The sequence below is a fragment of the Eptesicus fuscus genome, chromosome 9 (genome assembly GCF_027574615.1).
Source record: "Eptesicus fuscus isolate TK198812 chromosome 9, DD_ASM_mEF_20220401, whole genome shotgun sequence".
In the NCBI taxonomy this organism is placed as follows: Eukaryota; Metazoa; Chordata; class Mammalia; order Chiroptera; family Vespertilionidae; genus Eptesicus; species Eptesicus fuscus.
The window spans coordinates 80,362,304-80,385,196 of record NC_072481.1 but is presented as its reverse complement, the minus strand read 5'-3'; the positions used below and the strand labels follow the sequence as shown (position 1 = coordinate 80,385,196).

The window sequence follows — 22,893 nt, the reverse complement described above, 5'->3', positions numbered from 1 at the left end:
CATCATTTTGACAGTCAAAAGGGTGTAGATTTGCCAGTTAGGACATGAAGACGCTAAAGTGGCCTGGCCTGGCAGGCCAGTGTGGCTCAGTGGTTGAGCACTGACACATTCACCAAGAGGATACATGCTTGGGTTATAGGCTCGAACCTCACTAAAGAGTGTGTAGGAGGCAGGCGATCAATGTTGATGTTTCTCTCTCATTGATGTTTTTATCTCTCTCTCTTCCTCAACTTTCCTCACTCTCTCTAAAAAAACATATTTAAAGGTAAATAAATAAATAAAGTGGCCCTGCCAGTGTGGCTCAGTGGTTGAACATTGACCCATGAACCAGGAGGTCACAGTTGATTCCCAGTCAGGGCACAGGCCTGGGTTATGGGCTCAATCCCCATTAGGCAACCAATGTTTCTCCTTCAATGTTTCTATCTCTCTCTCCCTCTCTTTTCCTTTCTGGAGCTCAGAGGAAGTGGAAGCTTGTAAATTCAGTTCATGGTGCCGGCCTTTAAGGGGAGCAGTTGTGTGTCACTCAGCCCCAATCCGTACTGGTTTTTAAAACATTGAAGGAAAAAAAAAAAAAAGAAGATAAAGTAATCCACTAAAGGAATTTCAACATCATGTTCTATTTTTCTTTCTCTATAGTAGCATTTCATTACCTCTCTTTCTCTATAACTTAAACCAAGAGAAACCTTTGATTTTCTCTGTGTACTTCAGGAAAGTGCAAAAAGAAAATATGTTGCCAGGCATCAATTTAATTTCACAGACAGGATAGAAAGCACTTAGTAAAAATAATATGTGTTAGTTTTCTGAATAAGACACTTCTCACCATTAGTCTAGAAATCACAGTGTTTTCTGTTGTATTTTAAAAGATAAAAGAAATTAGATTTATTGGAAATCCTTTGAAGAATAGTAATTTCCTTCTATTCATGGAGTCAACTTAAGGGCACTCTGAGAAAATCATAGAAAAGATCTTCCACATTTCATCTTTTAGAACTAAAATAAAAGCTCAGAGCTTCAAGTTGATCCTGTAGTCCTTGAAAATGTCTCACAATCATCTTTTGTTGAATTCGTGGATTAGAGCTCACAGCTTGAGTCACTTTCCTTGTTTCCTTGTATTCACCAGACTCAGTTATGAAAGGGTTCAGAGCAGGCCTTCCCAAGATGTGCTACTTCGCATGTGGATTATTTTGAGCCAAAGGCAATCAAGACCCTGTGGGCTCAGGAGAAAGTTGCCCTCCCTTAACTACCTAGAAGAGTCTAAATTGGGGGCCTTGACCATAATAAGCGTTATCTTCAAAAATAACTTTTTATGACCTATTTATAGAACAGAGCAAGCATCTAATTACTGAATCTCTGTTCTCACCATCCGGCAGTGACCACCTCCACCATTGAAGCCCCAAGGTGCCTTACTCATCTTTAGCTCAGAATGTCACATTTTATCTTTCTGTCTCTGAATCTCTTGGATATTTGGGGTTCCCTCAGGTACATATGTAATTAAATTTAGTTATTTTCTCTTGTTAATCTAACTCATGTTGATTTAATTATACCAGCTGGAAGAATCTAGAAGGGTAGATAAAAATTTCTCCCTTCCCAGCCCCCTTACATTTCCCCTGATAACTTCCTAAATTCACAGAACAGGTAGGTCAATCCTAGACTACTTAACCCTAAAATATAAGCTACTTTTACCTAAAGAGTTCCTTTCCCACATCAATAGGACTTGACCTTCTATGTGTGTGGCCGAGTGCTTGCCATAGTAGTACTTAACTTTTATTGTTTTAAAAAGAATAAATAGGTAACTTGCTTTTAAATTTTCCCCAAAGTCTTATGAAGGAGGAGGAAAGTACTAAAGCTGCTTAAACTAAATTGCTGTGTATAAGCTACCAGGACTTTACCTCCTGGTTAAAAAAAACAAAACAATAAACTCAATGAGCAGAACTGAAAACAGGAGTGTGCTAGGTAACTGAGTGGAAGCAGCATATACTACTAGCTTACTCACCCTATTATAATTTCCTGGTTGGAAAGTTTGGCCACGCAGAACTCCAGACAGGCAGGCTTTCAGTGTCCCTACTATTCTCTATTTTCACATTTTCCCTCAGTCCAAGCTGCCATTATCTCTCACTAACTGGCCAATAGCCTCTAATTGGTCAATCCAAATCCACACTGGCCCTCTTCCAGTCAATTTCTACACAGCAGGCAGATTTGCTTCTGAAATTTGCACAGAATTCTACACGTCACCCCCTGCTTAATAAAACCCTCCCTGACTCCACTTCTCTTAGGACCGTGGTCAGCAAACTGAGGCTCGCGAGCCACATGCAGCTCTTTGGACCCTTGAGTGTGGCTCTTCCACAAAATACCACGGACTGGGCGAGTCTATTTTGAAGAAGTGGCGTTAGAAGAAGTTTAAGTTTAAAAAATTTGGCTCTCAAAAGAAATTTCCATCGTTGTACTGTTGATATTTGGCTCTGCTGACTAGTGAGTTTGCCGACCACTGGCTTAGGAGGAGTGCTTCACAGGGCCTAAATGATCCTATCATCTCTCCATTCTCATCATGTACCACCACTTGCACTCAATCCACCCAGCTGTAATGGCCTCCTCCTACCTCTTCAAACTTGACATAATCCCACCAGCCTTGAGCTTCCCATGTGCTGTTCCCTCGAGCTGAAATCTCTTCCCTCCCCTCTTAGCTTCTACTCAACTTTCAGATCTCATATTGTGATATATAGATTTGGCCACTCAGATAACCAAAATATGTTTCTCAGAAATATTTGGTCTTCCTCCACAGTTCCTGACTCACAGCTCCCAAATACTTTAGACTTTCCTAAGTGATAAGAACAACATTGGTGTCCCTTAGGTTAACAAGGTAAATTTTGGATCCCCACTCATAGGTAGGAGTTGGTTGCCAGGGGAGCTAAACATGTACTTAGATGGTTGGAACTTTCAGTCCCCTGATTTCTGGGGAGGGGAGAGGGGCTTGAGATTGATCAATTACCAATGGTCACTGACTTAGTCAATCATACAACTATGTAATAAAGCCTCCGTTAAAACTCAAAAGGATAGCTCGTTGCTTCTTTTTCAGAGTGTCCATACTGGGAAACCAGAACACACGCTACCGTGCTGGGCCATGTTCCCCAAGGATGGAAGCATCTTTGTTCCAGAACTCACTATATGTACCTCTTCGTTTGACTATTGATTCGTATCCTTTAATATCCTTTGTAATAAATCAGTAATCTAGCAAGTAAATGGGTTTTTCTGAGTTTTGTGAACAGTTCCAGCAAATTAATCAAGTCCAAGGAGGTGTCATCAAAATCTCTGATTTATAGCCAGTGGGTCAGAAGCACAGGTAACAACAGGGGCTTGTGACTGGAATCTAAAGGGGGTGGTAGGTGGTAGGGGAAGTCTTGTGGGACTGAGCCCTTTACCTGTGTAATCTGAATTCTTGGATACCCTGCTGGTGTTGGAAAATTGCTTGTTGGTGCTTGGAAGCCTCTGTACACACACATTGGAAATTGGGTCTCAAGAATCCAATTTACAGTTTAAGTACCACTTCCTCACAGAATTCTATCACCTCCCTAAATAGGTGAAACCCAACCTATATAAAATCTCATAGGAAGCTTCTAAGAAAAAAATCATCATGTCTGTGGTTAGGCAAATAATTATTGGATATGGCAGCAAAAGCATAATTCATTAAAACAATTTTGATAAAATGGACTTCATCAAAATTAAAAACTTTTGTGCTTCAAAATATACTATTAAGAAAATGAGAGGAGATCCAAGATGGCAGAGGAGTAGGCAGAAGTTACATTCACCTCCTCCCACGAACAAACTGGAATTACAACTAAAATATAAAATAATCAACCTGAATAACCAACTGAAATCTAGCTGAACAGAAGTCCTACAACCAAGGATTTACAGAGCAAGCCACATCAAGACTGGCAGGAAGGGGAGAAACATGGAAAGGACTGGCCCTGCACACACACCTACCCAGCAGCAGCTGAGATTCTGGAGGAATATCTCAACTGCAAAGGTTCCCCCTGAGGAGCTTGGGGTCTCAATCACACTCTGGGCTCCTAGCCCAGAGCACTATAGCTGAGAAGAGGCATCACATAACATCTGGCTGTGAGAATCAGCAGGGATTCTGACCACCAGGGAGACACAGGAGAGTGCTAGAGACTTAAGGGCCCTCTTAAAAGGCCAACACAGAAAATCTCCTTTGCAGCCACTCACTCTGGGCTCTGGTGGAGGGAAGGCAGAGTGGGCTAGAGTCACATGAGGTGCGACTGGGATTTGTGGCTCCAGTGAGAGAGAGGTAAAGCAACAGCCCACAGGGTCCCAGTGCTGTGCTGAGTCCTTCTCCACATAGCAGACACCACCTTTCTTGGGTAGAGCACTCCCCTTCATAGGACATCAACTGGGGAATGCAATAGCTCCATCCTCCTGTCTCTCTGTTGCCCCATTCTGTGTAGCTTGTACCCTGCAGATGAGTCACCTGCCTGAATCCAGGGTGTAGGGGTCATGCAGACTGCTTTACGTGGCTTTGGGGTGGGAGCCATCCCCATCACCTTCCCAAGAGCCTGACTAGTGTCATCCCCTCATAGGAGATCCACAAACCCAACTCTCCAAATTCCCTGAGGCCCGCCCTGCTGAGCTTAAGTGGTACTTAAGCTGTAAATTAGATTCCAAAAGGTTGGGCAGCATCCAGAACAGTCTGAGTTGTGTGGCTCTAGGACGAGGGCCATTTTTTGCCCCCGTACACCAGACCCACCAAGGGATTAACTTATTTGGAGTTTCATTATATTATATTTTGTACATGTTTAAAAACTTCTGTAACAAAAGGGGGAGAGGAAGCATAATAATTTTTAACTGCCTATTTGATCAAAGAAAATAATTTCAGCTAGCCGTAATTTATATTTACTTAAAAAACAGTCAATCTGAATTGAAAGGCTGAAAAAGCATATCACCTGTCACATTAACCTCACCTTAATCTCTTAGAAGACTATAAATAATTGATTTGTGAAGAATTCTTCCTCCCTGTTTCTTCCTCTCTTTTAGGTTCACTGTAACCACTACTCTGGGGGTTCCAATAGCCATGTGGGTTCTCTTTCAAGATACTTGTATACTCACAAGACAGGTGCACAGAATTCCACAAGTTTAGTGACACGTGATTGTAAGGATGCCTGACAACCTCCTCTATGGGCTCATTTTTACCTCCCTAGCACTGGATAGAGTAGATTTACTGCAAGAACAGTAAGCACAGGTGTTTACTAAACAAATAAACCGCATTTCAGACATGAGGGGGTTGTTTGAGGGAAACGAGGCTCCCTTAGAGAAAATGAAGTAACTGAAGCTGAGCCCGATACTCCAAAAGGAAGGACACACTATCACGTGAGGCAGTTGTCAAGGTTCTGAGACCTAAAGGAAAGATTCAGATATATCATCCATACAATTTTGGATATCTTATACACAATAATTTCAGTCCACTCTGAGCATACTGTTTTCACCAAAAACTGTTAGAAGTGAATCTACTGTAACACTCTCCAAAGCACATGGTAATAAACATCCTCCAGTACACAGAGCACTGTCCTCAGCAAGCTGTTCCACTCAAATGCTCAAAAATGTTTGTGGGGGAGTAGAAGGGTAAGAAAGTGTTCAAAGGAAGAGTTCCTTTGGAGTAACTTGGACATGAAAAATAAAAATCTGTTTATTAGTTAGTGATAAAACCCTCTTAATATTTATCTTGATCAGAATGGAGTGTCAATATGATACAAAATCCTCAGAAGGTAATTATTGATGCTGGACAAGGCAATCTCAGACAATACTGAATATGAGAGAAATGAAACAGTATAAAAGCAAACCAAATAACCCACTCATCCCCTACAATGTTGCCACTACTCTCCAATATCATTGAATGGGCAAGAGACCACAAAACTACTTCTAATTTTATGATAATACTAGAGGCCCGGTGCATGAAATTTGTGCAAGGCGGGGGGGTGGGGGGTGTCCCTCAGCCCAGCCTGCACCCTCTCCAATCTGGGACCCCTTGAGAGATGTTTGACTGCCTGTTTACAGGGATCAGGCCATGGGGGTGTGGCCAGCCTGGGTGAGGGGCTGAGGGCTGTTTTCAGGCTGGCCACACCCCCTTCAGGGTGGGGGTCCCTGCTGGAGTGTCTGGCCAGCCTGGGTGAGGGGCTGATGGCTGTTTGCAGGCTGGACAAGCCCCCCAGAGGGGACCCTCACCCCATGGGGGTGTGGCCAGCCTGGGTAAGGGGCTTTTTTTCTTTTTTTTTCCCAGCGCTTCCTTGAGCAGAGACCAGGGCTGACTGGAAGCAGGTACCTGGGATTTATTTATCTTCTATAATTGAAACTTTGTAGCCTTGAGCAGAGGCCAGGGCCGGCTGGAAGCCTGCATTGCCCCTGGAAACCCAGGCTCCCAGCCCCTCCTTGAGCAGAGGCCAGGGCCAGCTGGAAGCAGGTATCTGGGATTTATTTATCTTCTATAATTGAAATTTTGTAGCCTTGAGCGGAGGCCAGCGCCAGCCAGGGCGGGTGGGAAACTTGGCTTCCTTCATCGCCAGGGGCAACCCAAGCCTCCTGCTCACTCCAGCTCTGTGGAGGCCGCCATCTTAGTTGGGTTAATTTGCAAACTCACTCCTGATTGGCTGGTGGGTATAGCAGAGTGATGGTTAATTTAAATGTTTCTCTTTTATTAGTGTAGATTTCCAGTTGTAATTGGCATTTTGGTATTTAGTCTCACAAAAGCACAAATAATGGAACTGGCAAAAGTAGCAGTGAAAATGTCTCTGCTAAAACAGTGTCCCTGCAAAGGAAGAAGCAGCTATTAAGATTGTGAGGCCTGTGAGCAAAATAGCTTTTACTGTGATATATCTATATATATAAAAGTCTAAGCGGCTGTCCGACCATTCGACTGGTAGCTATGATGCACATTGACCACCAGGGGGCAGACACTCAATGCACAGGCATGGAAACATGGAACAGACTGATGAATCTCAGAGGGAAAGGGGGAGGGGGGAGGGCGGGAAGAGATTAACCAAAGATCGTATATGCATATTAGAGGCCTGGTGCGGGGATCGGGCCAAAATCAGCAGTCCGACATCCCCTGAAGGATCCTGGATTGCGAGAGGGCACAGGCCAGGCCAAGGTACCCCACTGGTGCACAAATCCATGTACCGGGCCTCTAGTATGTATATATATGAAATTCATGCACTGGGGGGGGTGGTGTTCCTCAGCCCAACTTGCACCCTCTCCAATCTGGGACCCCTCAGGGGATCCAAGGCTGCAGGTGTGTGTGTGGGGGATCACTATGTGGGGAGTGAATTTGTTTTTGTTTTTTTATAAAGGGTCAGGAGGGCCTCTGGGCAGCATTCCGCCAGGCTGTTTACGCTGCCGGCTCTCAGTGGCAGTCCTCCCTGGGACTGGGGACTCCGGTGGGCCTGAGAGGACTGGGCACCACATCCCTTTCACAATCTGGGACTGCTGGTTCCCAACTGCTCGCCTGCCTGCCTGATTGCCCCTAACCGCTTCTGCCTGCCAGCCTGATCACCCCATAACCACTCCCCTGCCAGCTTGATTGACCCCTAACTGCTCCCCTGATGGCCCGATTGTCCCCAACTGCCCTCCCCTGACAGCCCGGTCACCCCCAAATGCCCTCCCCTGCATATTCCCTCTTTATTAGATAGGGTTTTTTCTTTAACGTATTGGACAGCCCTAACTGATTTGGCTCAGTGGATGGAGCATCAGCCTGCAGACTCAAGGGTCCCAGGTTCGATTCCGGTCAAGGGCATGTACCTTGGTTGGGGGCACATACCCAGTGGGGAGTGTGCAGAAGGCAGCTGATCGATGTTTCTCTCTCATAGATGTTTCTAGCTCTCTATCCCTTCCCCTTTCTCTCTGTAAAAAAATCAATAAAATATATTTAAAAAAAACACACATATTGGACAGTATATCTGCCGTGGTCTTAACAAACCAGTAAAAATGTAAACCTGAACTAAAAGTGTCATAAAATAAACTCCTTAAACAGGAATTTCATGAGACCTTGGAAAGGTGATATCATGTGCTTGTTTCTTCCTTTTTTCCTTCTCTTTCTTTTTCTTGATGTTTCATCTTTTGTCCTTTCTTTCTTTTCTCCTTTTATTCCTTTTCTGTCCTCTCTTTTTCTTAACTTTTCCGTTGGTAGAATTGTCAGTACCTGAATCTGTCTTGCTTCCAGAAGACCAAGAAGAGGGAAACACACAGTCATCTGAAGAAAAAGATGATCTATGTGGGGATCGGTGGTGTTTCTGGTTTTGCTCTTTTCCCGGTTAGTTTGTCATTTCTGCTGGCCCTGGCATCTTCAGGACTTGTGCGTGGGCACTTCTTATTCACGTCTACAAAACCTCCCTGCCTTGGTGAAAACTGTAGGGAAAAAGGCCTTCCTGGGTGGGCTCAAGCCCTGCCCGAGGTGCTGAGGAACCAGGGTGGGGAGCACCCGCACTGCCCTTGCAGAGCCAACCTCCGGACCTCAGGGTACGCTCCAGTAATGTAACTGCAATGTCGCCGTTTGACTTCAGAAATTAGTTGCAAGTTACTTCCGATGTGAAACCCCACCTCAGACATTTCCTTTGTGGTTTCTAAAGATTTTAAACAAAACCCATTTACCTCCCTAACCTGGTCAGAAGTTTCTACCCAATGGGAGAGGTTTGCTGGGCAGCATTGCCCAGATACCCCCCTCCCCATCTCCAATCACTCAACTGGGGGCAAGGGAAGTTCCAAGGCGGACTCCCCTAGGCTGCCAGTGGGCCAGGATCACTCACCCCATCACAGGTGCTTCTGAGGCTGAGACCCTAAGGCTATAAGTGTATGTGGGGGGGATCACTCCATGGGGGCATAGGCGCTTTCGAGGCTGACACCTCAGGCTGCTGCTGGGAGGAGATCGCTCTGCGGGAAACGGCCGCCTCCCAGGCCGACAGCCCAGGCTGCCACTGGGAGGGGATCACTCCATCGGGGTACTGGTACTTCCAAAGCTAAGATCCGAGGCTGCAGGTGTGTGTGGGGGGGATCACTCTGTGGGGAGTGAATTTGTTTTTTATAAAGGGTCAGGAGGGCCTCTGGGCAGCATTCCGCCAGGCCGCTTACGCTGCCGGCTCTCAGTGGCAGTCCTCCCTGGGACTGGGGACTCCGGTGGGCCTGAGAGGACTGGGCACCGCCATCTTGTGGCTATGGGCACTGCCATTTTGTTGTGGAGTGACGGTTAATTTGCATATTACTCTTTTATTAGATAGGATATCTTTATTATAGATCAATGAGTAGAAACTGTCTTGTCAAAATAAACCCAAATAATATATATTCTTCCCTTTTTCTTTTTACTGTGGTAAAATAACACATAACATAGAAGTAACCATGTTACCTACTTTAAGTGTATAGTTTAAAGGTATTAAATATATTCATAATGCTGTGCAACCATCACCATCCATTCCCATAACTCTTTTTATCTTATAAAACAGAAACTCCATGCCCATTAAACAATATTTCTCATTCCTCCCTCCTCCCAGCCCCTGGCCACCACTATTCTACTCTGTTTCTAGGAATTTGACTAAGTTTTCTTTTGACTAACATTTGCATGACCTGTTTGTGCCCATAGATTTAAAGGACCATACTTTTAATTACTGTAGCTTTGTAATATTAACGAAGTGGGGCAAAAGTAAGTTTACAGTTGTGAGTACACAAAGCACAAAGTTTATTCTTGTATTATTAATTAATTATTGTATTATTTTCCTTATGAACAACTGTAAACCTACTTTTGCCCCATGCTATATTTTGAAATCAAAGTCTGATGCCTCCAAGTTTTGTTCTTTTTTAATCCTCTCAAAATTGCTTTGGTTATTTGGAGTCTTGTGGTGCTGTATGGATTTTATGATTGCTTTTTATTTATGTTGGGTGTGATCAATATTTTTGAATTCCTACTATATGTGAACTATTTTTTCTTTTTTAAATGTAATTATAGTTGGTATACAATAATGTACCAATTATATTAGTTTCAGGTGCACAATATAGTAATTTGACATTTTTATACCTTACAATGTGATCATCCCGCTAATTCTAGTCATCATCTGTCACTGTGAAAACTAATCACAATATTATATTGACTATATTCTCTTTCACCTTTTTCATCTGTCCCCTCTGACAACCATTCTTTTGGTCTGTTTCTATGACTCTATTTTTGTTGTTTGTTTCATTTTTTTAGATTTGACATATAAGAGAAATCATATGGTAGTTGTCTTTCTCTGACTTATTTCATTTACCATAATACCCTTTAGGTCAATCCATGTTCTCACAAGTGGCAAGATTTATTTTTATTGCTGCACAATATTCCATATATACCACATTTTCATTCATCTACCAATGGATACCTAGCATATCTTGGCTATTCTAAGTAATGCTGCAATGAACATGGGGGTGCATACATCTTTCTGAATTAGTGTTTTCACTTTTTTTGGATAAATACCCAGAAGTGTAATTGCTGTGTTGTATGGTAGATCTGGTTTTAGTGAATAATCTCCCTACGGTTTTCCACAATGGCTGCACTCATCTGCAATCCCACCAACATTGCACAAGGGTTCCATTTTCTTCACATCCTTGCCAACACATTATTTATTAACTTTTTGATAATACCATTCTGCCAAATGATATATCCTTAAGGTTTTAGTATAGAAAAAATTTTCAGAAGCCTTCTTCTCTTAGGAAAGTTCTATAACATGTGCACTTCATGTGTTTTAGAGAAATGCTTTATGCTTTTTATTTTTAACCCTTAAGTCCTACGGTTTCCTAGCAGGAACTTCCAAAACAGACCCCAAAACTTCAACGCAAAAGACAAGTAATTTTCGACTTGGCCATGTACCATATATACACAATGGCCAGTTTCATACCACCTCTGCTCTTCTTTTTACATCCTTCTTCTCTCCGCTTTCATATTCCTTTTTTCTATCTCCCCAGCTCATTCCAGGCTGAAATCTGATGTTTCCCCCTACATTTTCCTTTCCTTATGTTCCGGAAGGTTTTGTTCATGCTTTCCCAACCCTTTTCTCTATTTATCAGGTCACATTTCCGTAAGTTTCATTACTCTCTAACCTCAGGCTTCACATGCCCCTCACCTTAGGACACACTGTCTGCAGAAATAAAATTAGCAATAGCAACAGCGAGGCAGAACAAACAGAGCTTGTCCACCTTCCCTGGCAATTCTTTCTGCACCACATGCGGCCTCCTAAACCCTCCCATGCTTCCTTGCCCACACCCACTGGGTGAAACATCTGAGGATCTTCTGAAAAGGGCCAGTCTTATTTAAGTCACTGTGAACCAAAGGCCCTGCCACTCTCCCCACTTGCATTCAAGCTTCACACCTCAGGGTTGGGTTCATCCATCTGTCTATAACTCACTGACAGATCCTGGCTTGATGAGAGGCCTATACAGATGGATCTGACAGGATCCTTGTCCTTAGGTACCTCACAGTCTACTCAAGGAGGAAAAACACCATGCAGATAACTGTAATTAATATGATGAATTAGATTAGAGTCAGCTAAGGGTGTTGTGGAAGCAGAAAAGAAGGGAACCTAACTTGCTTTTGAGAGTCAAGCAGGGCCTTCCTAAGGGGTGGCAACCGAGCAGTCCTCAGAGGAAATAGGTAACTGCCACGTGAGGGCATGAGGGCGAAGAAGTGGAGTTTAAGAAGAGTCGGCATGAACAAAAGCTGGAGCAAGATCAGGGTGAGTTGTTTTTAGACCATGAGGTACAAGACGCAGACGAGTAAATGATAAAGCTGGAGAGGCAAGCATTGGCTTTCAAGAAGAATTTTGTCTATTATGTTAAAACTAGAGGCCTGGTGCATGAAATTCGTGCACGGAGGGAGGGGGTGTCCCTCAGCCCAGCCTGCACCCTCTCCAATCTGGGACCCCTTGAGGGATGTCCGACTGCCTGTTTAGGCCCGATCCCACGAGGCAGTCGGACATCCCTCTCACAGTCCAGGACTGCTGTCTCCCAACTGCTTGCTTGCCTGCCCTCCTGATTGCCCCTAACCGCTTCTGCCTGCCAGCCTGATCACCCCCTAACCACTCCGCTGCCAGCCTGATTGATGCCTAACTGCTCCCCTGCCAGCCTGTTTGCCCCCAACTTCCCTCCTCTGCCAGCCTGGTCACCCCTAACTGCCCTCCCCTGCAGGGTTAATCGCCTCCAACTGCCCTCCCTTGAAGGCCTGGTCCCTCTCAACTGCCCTCCCTTGCAGGCCTGGTGCCTCCCAACTGCCCTCCCCTGCTGGCCATCTTGTGGTGGCCATCTTGTGTCCACATGGGGGCAGGATCTTTGACCACATGGGGGCAGCCATATTGTGTGTTGGAGTGATGGTCAATCTGCATATTACTTTTTTATTAGATAGGAAGCTTGGACTTAATCCTGAAATTCAGTTTTCTAAAGTACAGTAGGCAAGCTAATTTGGGGTGGTACAGCCAGTTTTAATAGTTATGAATTTACTTTTGTAGTTAGTTTCTATTCATGTCAAGTAATACTAATTTTCCATTTATAATAAGTGTATTTTTAGAATACATTTTTAACATGAGTTGATTTAAAGAAAATCATTTTAAATACAGTCCAGATTGTACATGGATACGACAAAAATTATGGAAGTGCAGCTCAAATGACTTATGTTTAGGAAACAGTGCTGTAAGAATTAGGAAGCCACTTCAAGGTTCAATGACATGGTCAAATCTGAATTTTCAGATAGATGACTCTGACAATATTTGGAAGACAGAGTTAGAAGGGAGATGAAGCCAGAAAGTAAGGAGATACGATATGTCATAGTGCTCCACCGATCCAATGAATTTTTGGAGAGTACTGTGCCAATCACTGTCTGGACACACAGGATATAGCAGAGAAAAGCCAAATAAATATATGTCATGTCTGCACCTTAAAAAAATAAAATGTATGTCATAAATAAAATAAAGCCAGATCAAGGGAGAGGGCGAAAATGATGTACAATTTAAAATGTACACCTTTGAGAAGGCAGCAGGAAGGAATAAGCCAGACCACCATCTGGAGGAAAAGCAATGCAGGCAGAGGAGGAGATGCCCTTGGCCATAGTGGAGCATTTTGGGTCTGCTGGAGGATGGGACAGGAGCCAGGAAGAGAATGGGAGAAGCTAAGGTCAGAGAGGAAGCAAGGGGCTGGGTTTGAGGGACCTTGCAAGACATGAAAAGGACTCAGATGGATTCTACTATAAGCATCATGGGAAGCCACAAGAGTGTTGTGAGAGTTTGGAGGGTGAGACTGGCAGAGCAAAGTCCTGAAGCAGGAGGGAACAGATAGCTTTAGAACAGGCACAGTCCCATAGTACCAAGGAGGAAGCCAGGAAATAAGCAGACACAGGAAGCCGGGAGAGTTACTGGAAGAAGCATATTCGAGTTCTCATCTGATTGCTTCTACTTCCTCAGTGAAATCAGAAGAGATCAACTAAGGATGAGGAACAGGGATGGGATGCTGGTAGTCTGAGAAGAGGAGCAGAAGTGAAATGCAATAGGACTACCAATCTGTGCCAAGGCTCTCTAGTGAATTCTGGTCAAAATTTATTATTTCATTTTTTAAATATATTTTTTATTAATTACAGAGAGGAACAAAGAGATAGAACATCAATGATGAGAGCAAATCATTGATTGGCTGTCTCCTGCACGCCCCACAATGAGGATCGAGCCCACAACCTGGGCATGAGCCCTGACAGGAAATTGAACCGTGACCTCCTGGTTCATAGGTCAATGCTCAACCACTGAACCACACCAGCCAGGTTATTCTGGGCAAAATTTAAAGTGAGACAGCAGAGAAAGGCTATATGTTTTTTCCAGCTTTCTTCATCTGCTCAGGTTCAGGTGCCATGCAGGCAGAGTTTAATTTAACCAATTAAATTTTGCCAACAGCAGGGGTAGAGAACTGTAAAGGATTACTCCACAGTACATATTAAAAAAATTAATTACCTTCATGGCAAAAAATTCAGTGCTCACTTCACTGAATTTTAGATGAATTAGAGTAAAATCAGCAAATAAAAATTAAGCTAGAATAAAAACTGGAAGAAATTACAAGTTAACATTTTTTAGGATTGGGAGAGAACTTTTTAAACATAAAAGCAATAGAGGATATTATTAAAAATTCATTTGAATGCATAAAAATATTAAACTGAGAGATGTCAGAGGAGAGGTGGATGAGGCAGATGGGATGAGAGAAGGTAAAGAGAATAGCTAAAGAACATACATGCATAGCCCCTGGACATAGACAACAATGTGGTGAGGGCCAGAGGGAGGAAAGGGTGAGGTCTGGATTGAGGGGGGCAAAGTTGGGAGAAAATGGGGGACATCTGTAATAGTCAACAATAAAATAAATTTTTAAAAATTAAATTTTAAAAATTAAAATTAAATATAATTTAAAAATAAAAAGTAAACATAACTAGAACTAATGAGTTGCCCTCACAAAGTAAGTTTCTGACTATTTAATTCCATTTTATGTACAACTACCGTCCTTCTTTCATTCATTTTTAAAACCGTAGAGACTTGAAAGTGAATACCATATTAGTAAGTATCCTATACTAATCTTGTTGTTTTACACAAATACTTTAGTCCTTCAGAAAACAGAAAAATGAATTAAACACCTCAGTATTATTTCAATGTTTCTTTAGTTAATTTCCCTTACCTTAGGTTAAATAATATTTTATTACTCAACTATAAACAAATTAACCAAATTTTAAATATCTACTTTTATTTGTGGTATTCTTTATAAGGAAAGCCAATGAATATTAAGTAGAAGAGAGAATTTAGGGAGCAGCTGGCCACTTCACTGCCCCCTTGCCCTAAAAGTCTATCTAAATCATCAGGCAACTAACTACCAGTCTTCCGAGAAGGTGCAAACTCTATCACTTGCCCCAAACAATGTAATCAGCTGAGCTACAAAAGCCCATAGGTTATTTTCCAGAACAAACTTCTAAAAAACATACAAAATCATGACGCTCCATATGAATTCAACAGATAAAATCTCTGTTTGAGCCTTACAGGTAAGATTTTCATAAAACTCTTTTTGTGGTATCAGAATTTAACTTTGTGAAAGGTATAATAATTTTTGCTATCAAGTTTATACCATGTTCCAGCAAGGAGGTAATGAAACAGAACAGCTGTATTTATTCATGACAGCAAACATATATGATACACAACAAAAAGTTGTCCTGATATATTTCTAAAGCATTCTACTGCTGTAATTATTGATTATATAATAGTATATTATAAGAAATCACAGAAAGGTAACATTTAAGCATCATGACCAAATCTCAAGGCTCTCCTTTAGCGTAGTTTAATAGTTCAACAAGCCATTAGAATTCCAATCCCCCTTCAATATAAAATATCATCTTAAAAAATTCAGGTCATGCCACAGTATGACATCTTATGACAGCGTAGTAGAATAAAGAATCAACTAGGTCTTAAAAATAAACTGTCTTAAAACCAAAATTAATAGACAGGATATAAATATTTCTGTACCACAGGACATAAACACTAACTTTATTTAAACACTGAGTTATATAATATAAACCAGCTTTTTAAAAAAGAATATACACATAGACATACTGATGTGAAAAACAAAGAAGAGCAGACAGTTACCAACAAATCAAGATTTTCATAATTTCTTCAATGAATGATTTAAAATTTTTAAATTTAATACTAGATTATACCTATATTCAAATATTTACTATTAGAATCATTATATTAATATAGTATGAATAAGTGTTATTATATATTCCTTAAAACATTTAAAAAATTAACACTAAAGTCCTCACTTCCTCCATTTTTACCAGTTTACTCATGAACACTTAATAAATACTGAACAAGAATGTGGTAATACTTCAAGTTAGAATTTCCTTCCATTAATGCTCCAATATTATAATGAATTTTCAGATGTCTTTTGCTTCAGTTAATATGTCTACCTGAGCTTAAAAACTTGAAAGGTTTTACTCTACTATACATAAAATGAGAATATGAGAGAGGGAAAGAAAGAAGAAACTTTCCCTTTAATTCAAGTTTAATGTACCCTATTATAATCTGTAATCTCAAAAATAGAAAAATCATGATAGAGTAAGAAATTAGGGACAAGATGTACGTCTTTCATTTTTTTTTCCTTTGAACACAAATACGCTTCTATCCTGACAGGTCATGATATATAATATATCATAATATGTGCTACCTTAAAGATATAATACTGGATGTTAAAAAATGCAAAAATTACTTAAAATTATTCCTCAGTTATCTCTATGGGTAGCATAATAAATTACTCAACAAAAAAGCCACCAATTAACTTTTAAGGTATAATTTTCTGCAGTAAGTTTCGCAAGTTCAACATCCTTGTATATGTATTTATAAAAATGCCACATATGACATCACTACAACTATAGCCTCTAGCCAACAGGTGATGGGGTGCATTGGAGTTCTGCATCAGGAAAATAATATATATTTTTTAATCTGTATAAAGCATTATGACATTTTCAAAATCCACTTGGAAAATCAGCCATTTTAGATAAACCTATAGTGGCACTGAACGAATTTCAACTTTACACTGTTATTGGATATGAACCACATATTTAACTGCTTCTCAAAAATAAACATACTAGCAGAAAGGTATGCTGAATCAATTTTATGAAGCATAAGAACTGCACTCATTATTCTAATAGCTGGCATTACTTTCCTGGTATTTCATGTTTATCTTTTAATATAAATGCTGCCTCATAAAATGACTGTCTGGTGAGTTTCACCCGATAGGTGATAAGTCTATTATAAAAGCAAAAATCCTAGATTTCCATGCAACATTTTTTACTTATTGTTTTGGGTATTAGTTTAGTAATTATTACTTCTTGGTAATATACGGAAACTAATAAGGCTATCATTAAAATGTATTGTTTGTAGGTTCAAATCAAGTTGAAATTTAATTTCTACTTTTTAATAATATATCATCAGCATACCATGCAAATACTGCAATGTACCCAAGCATGGAAATAAAATTTTAAAGAAAAACAGTGAAGAAAAACACATAAAGTTCCACCTACAGGCATTCCTCTGACTATTTTCGCTGAGTCCTGGAGATGACATGAATGTGAGAACTGAACAAGTAAACAGAAGCCCAGTGCTGGTCGAATGGAACCTGCAGTTACTAGGCAGCTCCCCTGATGTGCATCTTCTGGGATGTAGAACAAAGGAAGTGAAGCTGAGGCCAGAAGCAGGTTCCAGATAAATTGTATTAAGCCTGTTAGTTTTCTGCCGATGGCTTAAACAGACAAACACCAAAATCTACTGCCTCTATGAGAGCCAAATGCAAGCTCTCGGGGCTCTGGTGTGCAGAGATGCATGCACAGATCTGGGGCCATACCAAATGCTGCTCAAAGGCAGGGGGAAGGCTGAAAATACACTAAATTCTGAATTTGTCATCTAGGCACAAAGATGCATTAGCAACATACCAAAAGAGAGAAAAAAAACCTTGCTATCTGAAAGGATTAAAGATTAAGTTCATAGTTCATTTCAAAACACATAGGTATATTTAAATATCCCCCATTTCATTTTTAACATAGTTCTCATCTGAAGATCCCTTCAAATTTAGCAACAATAACCACTAACCAGTGGCTTGGAATTTTAACAACTGCCTTTTTATTTATTATTATTATTTTAATCCTCACTGAAGGATATTTTTCCATTGATTTTTTAGAGAGAATGGAAGAGAGACAGAGAGAAATACTGATGTGAGAGAAACATCTATCAGTTGCTTCTTGCAGAGCCCGGGTCGGGGAGGAGCCTGCAACCGAGGTACATGCCCTTGGGAATGGAACCTGGGACCTTTCAGTCCGCAAGTCGATGCTCTCTATCCAATGAGCCAAACTGGCTAGGGCTGTGCTATATATTTTTAATAAGTATCTTCAATTATCACAATTCCAAGAGTTATAAATACCTGTAAAGTCTTTTCCTGTTTCAAAATAATATGCTCTAAATCCCACTCCCTCTGGTCTGTTTTGAATCACAGCTTCATCAATCAGCCACTCTCACTCATCTTCAACTCCTGCCTCTCTACAGTCTCTTTTCCTTTTTCATACAAAGGTACGCAAGTTATACACAAATTAAAAAGAATTCTCTTCAAGGTAACCCTTCTCTTCCAACTTCTCTTCATTCCTTCCCCAAGCCTTAGCTTTTGAAAGCATTGTCTCTACTTCCTTGTTTCTCAAATATTTTCTAAGTACCAAAGGGCCAAGCACCTAAGGTCACAGTGCTGTGCAAATAAGGCAGAATATTCCACTCATTCCCTAATCCTCCTCCATATGGTTTTCACCCTGCCTCCACATACACATACCCATGCCGCTAAAACTGTTGCCAGTAACATCACCAGGTAGCTTTTAATTGGCAAATTAAATGACCTTCTTAGACTACATTTCACTTTGCCCTTTCCACAATATGACTTGCTTCTTTGACATTTCCTTGAAATATTCTAGGCTTAGTGACAACATACTCTTCCTCTTACCTCTATGGCTGATTGTTTTCAATCTTCACTGTAAGCAACTAGTTTTCTCCTTATGCCTGTTGAGTGAATGTTAGTGATTCCTTGATTTCTATCTATTGTAATTTTTTTTATTCTGCCTGCTCTCCATGGGCACATTAATCCCACCTATATGCTGACTACTCCCAAATCTAGTTCAGATGTTTTTCCTAAGATCAAACAGCCCATTGGACACTTCTGTCTATAAGGCCCCATTGATACCTTAAATTAAATATGCTCACGACAGAATTCACTCAACAAGAATATTTAGGGAAAATCCTAAAGACTCTATCACCAAATCCTCATGTGTACTCAGAAAATGAATTCAGTAAAGTTGCAGGATACAAGATAAATATATAAAAATATGTTTTATTTTTATATAATAACTAGAGGCCCGGTGCATGAAATTCATGCATGGGGGGGGATGTCCCTCAGCCCAGCCTACACCCTCTCCAATCTGGGACCCTTCAAGAGATGTCTGACTGCCTGTTTAGGCCCGATCCTATCGGTGACCAGGCCTGCAGGGATTGGGCCTAAACAGGCAGTGGGACATCTCTCTCACAATCCAGGACTGCTGGCTCCCAACTGCTCGCCTGCCTGCCTTCCTGATTGCCCCTAACCACTTCTGCCTGGCAGCCTGATCACCCCCTAACCACTCCCCTGCCAGCCTGCTCACCCCTAACTGTCCTCCCCTGCAGGCCTGGTCACCCCTAACTGCCCTCCACTGCAGGCCTGGTCACCCCAACTGCCCTCCCCTGCAGGCCTGGTCCCTGCAACTGCTCTCTCCTGCAGGCCTGGGTCCCCCACAACTGCCCTTCCCTGCAAGCCTGGTCAACCTCAACTTCCCTCCTCTGCTGTCCCTCCCAACTGCCCTCCCCGGCTGGCCATCTTGTGGCGGCCATCTTGTGTCCACATGGGGGCAGCCATCTTTGACCACATGGGAGCAGCCATCTTGTGTGTTGGAATGATGGTCAATTTGCATATTACTCTTTTATTAGATAGGACTAGAGGCCTGGTGCATGAAATTCATACACAGGGAGGAGGCGCTGGGGAGTGGTGTCCCTCAGTCTGGCCTGTGCCCATTTGCAATCGGGACCCCTCAGGTAGAGTCCCTAGGCCTGACTGGCAATCAGGGCCTATCGGGGCTTTCCTCCCCCAGCTGCCGGCAGCTGACCCCACCCCCCACTGCTGCCCATCTGTGTGGCACTGCCTCCCTTCCCCCGCCACCGGTTGCTTTCCTCTGTGGGTGACAGGCATAGGGTGCGACAGCTTAGCTGGCCTGGGCCTCCCTCTGCAGGGCTATTGCTGGCCAGCCCCACATACCTGCCACAGCATCGCTGGCTGGTGGCCTGGGCCTCCCCGTGTGGGGTGATCGATCGCAGGGCCCCAGATTGATTGCCTCACAGAGGGAGGCCCCGCCCACCTGCCGCAGCACAGGAAGCCAGGTGGCCTGGGCCTCCCTCTGTGGGGCGATCGATCATGGGGCTCCGTGATTGATGGCTCTGCAGAGGGAGGCCCTGCCCACCCACCTCTGCGCCACCAGCCGGGTAGTCTAGGCCTCCTTCTTTGGAGCAAGTGATCATGTTGCTCCTCAATCAATCGCTGTGCAGAGGGTGGCCTGGGCCTCCCTCTGTGGGGCGATCGTGGGGCAATGGCGGGGCCCTCTGACCAATCGCATTGCACCCGCCTTGGCTGGCCTGGTGCCAGTGCATGTCATAGTGTGGTCGTCCAGAAGGTCGTCTGGACAGTCAGTTGATTTGCATATTATGCTTTTATTATTATAGATAACAAACTATTTGAAAGAGAAACTAAGAAAACAATCCCACTTACAATGGCATAAAAAAAATCTAGGAATAACCCTGGTCAGGTGACTCAGATGGTTTGGAGCATGGTCCCACGTGCACCAAAAGGTTGTGGGTTCGAATTTTATAACTATGCATTGTTATGGATGGTCACTAGACTTATTGTGGTGATCATTTTGCAGTGTATATAAATATCAAATCATGTTGTACACCTGCTGAAGCTAATATAATGTTATATGTCAATTATACCTCAATTAAAAATAAATAGCCAAAACAAGCAATCTTGAGAAAAAACAAAGCTGGAGGCATCTCACACCCTGATTTCAAACTATATTATAAAGCTATAGTAATCAAAACAGTATGATACTGGCATAAAAACCAGACACATAGATCAATGGAACAGAATAGATAGCATAGAAATAAACCCACACATATGTGGTCAAGTAATTTATGACAAAGGAGTCAAGAGTAATGAGAACAGAATAGTCTCTTCAATAAATGTGTTAGGAAAACAAAACATCTACATGTAAAAGAATGAAACTAGACCAAGATCTTATACTACACACAAAAATTTACTCAAAATAGATTAAAGACTTGCAAGTAACACTGAAACCATAAAATTCCTAGAAGAAAACATAGTTGGTAATCTCTTTCACATCAGTCTTGGTGGTGATATTTTGAATCTGACACCAAAAACAAAGGCAACAAAAACAAAAATAAACAAGTGGGACTATATCAAACAAAAAGCTTCTGTGTAGGAAAAGAAATCATCTGCAATTTGAAAAGGCAACATATTGAGTGAAATAAAATATTTGCTAATTATATATCTGCTAAGGGGTTATTATGCAAAATATATAAAGAACTCATACAAATCAACAAAACAACAACAAATAATCCTATTAAATAAGGGACAGAGGCTCTGAATAGACCTTTTTTCAAAGGAGACATACAGATGGCCAACAGATACATGAAGAGATGCTTAACCTCACTAATCACCAGGGAAATGCAAACCAAAACCACAATGATATATCACTTCACAGCTATTAGGATGGCTATTGTAAAAAATATAAGAAATAACTAGTGGTTGCAAGAACTGGAAAAAAGGAAACACTGGGCAATGCTGGTGAAAATGCAAATTAGTGCAGCCACTATGAAAAACAATATGGAAGTTCTTATAAAAATAAAAAATAGAACTATCATATGATCTAGCAATTCCATTTCTGGGTATTTATCCAAAGAAAATGAAACACTAACTTGAAAAGATATCTGCACCTCAATATTCAATGCAGAATTATTTACTACAGCCAAGATATGGAAACAACTTAAGTGTCCACCAATGGATGAATGGATAAAGAATATGTGGTATTGTATATACACACATAGAATATTACTCAGCCATAAAAAGAATTAAATCTTGCAATTTGTGAGGCATTTTGCTAAGTGATATAAGTCAGACAGAAAAAAACAAATACCATATAATCTTACTTATATGTAGAATCTAAATTTAAAACAAGGGGCGGGGGGACAAGATTAATGATACATAGAACAGATTGTTTGTTGCCAGAGATAGTGATAGGGGGTGGGAAAAATGGGAGAAAGGGTCAAAGGTAAAATCTTCCACTTACAAAATAAATAAGTCATGGGAATATAATGTACAGAATGATGCTGGTGACTATAGTTAACAATACTGTATTGCATATTTGCTAGGAGAGTAAATCTTTAAACTTTTCATTACATACAAAACTTTGTAATTATGTATGGTGATGGATGATAACATGAGATATTGTGATCATTTTGCAATGTATACAAATATCCGATTATTATGTGTATACTTGAAACTAATATGTTACATGTCAATTATACCTCAATATAAAAAATAAAAATAAATGCAGCAAAAAAGAAAATAACAAAACACTGCTGAAAATTATCAAATATCTAAATAAATGAAGACACATTCCATGTTCATGAATTGCAAAACTCAATATTGTTAATATAACAATTCTCCCAAAACTGATCTATAGATTCAACACAATCCCTATCAAAATGCCAGCATACTTTTTTGGGGGGTAGAAATTAAGAGAAAATTACCCTAAATTTATACAGGAATGCAAAGAGCTAAAATAGAAAAACTGATTTTGAATAAGAACAAAATTGGAGAATTTACACTTGCCAATTTTGAAATTTATTACAAAGCTACAGTAATCAAGGCATGGTGGTATTGGTAATAAGAAACAAAATCTAGAGTCCAGAAATAAACTCTTACATTACGGCCATTAGTTTCTTTCAAAGTTGCCAAAGTAATCCAGTGAGAAGAAAGATAGTCTTTTCAAAAATTAGTTCTGAACAATATAAATGAGCAAACAAAACAGAAACAGACTCATGGATACAGAGAACAGACTAATGGGTTGCCAGAGGGGAAGGATTTGGGTGAAGTGATTGAGAAGTACAGATTGGTACTTACAAAACAGTCATGGAGATGTAAAATACAGCATAGGAAATCCTATATATTAAAAGCCTAATA

General features: G+C 41.2%; 1 protein-coding gene and 1 non-coding gene across 3 annotated transcripts in view; one reads left to right on the top strand and one right to left on the bottom strand.

Annotated features, from left to right (window-relative positions):
- DTNBP1 (dystrobrevin binding protein 1) overlaps positions 1–22,893 on the bottom strand; it is a 151,835-nt gene that overhangs the window by 39,734 nt on the left and 89,208 nt on the right. The gene's annotated exons all lie outside the window — the stretch shown is intronic.
- Positions 20,018–20,095, top strand: MIR9242-2 (microRNA mir-9242-2). Its single transcript, NR_130523.2, is given in 1 exon segment — positions 20,018–20,095. It is a non-coding gene; the product is annotated as a microRNA mir-9242-2 (primary transcript).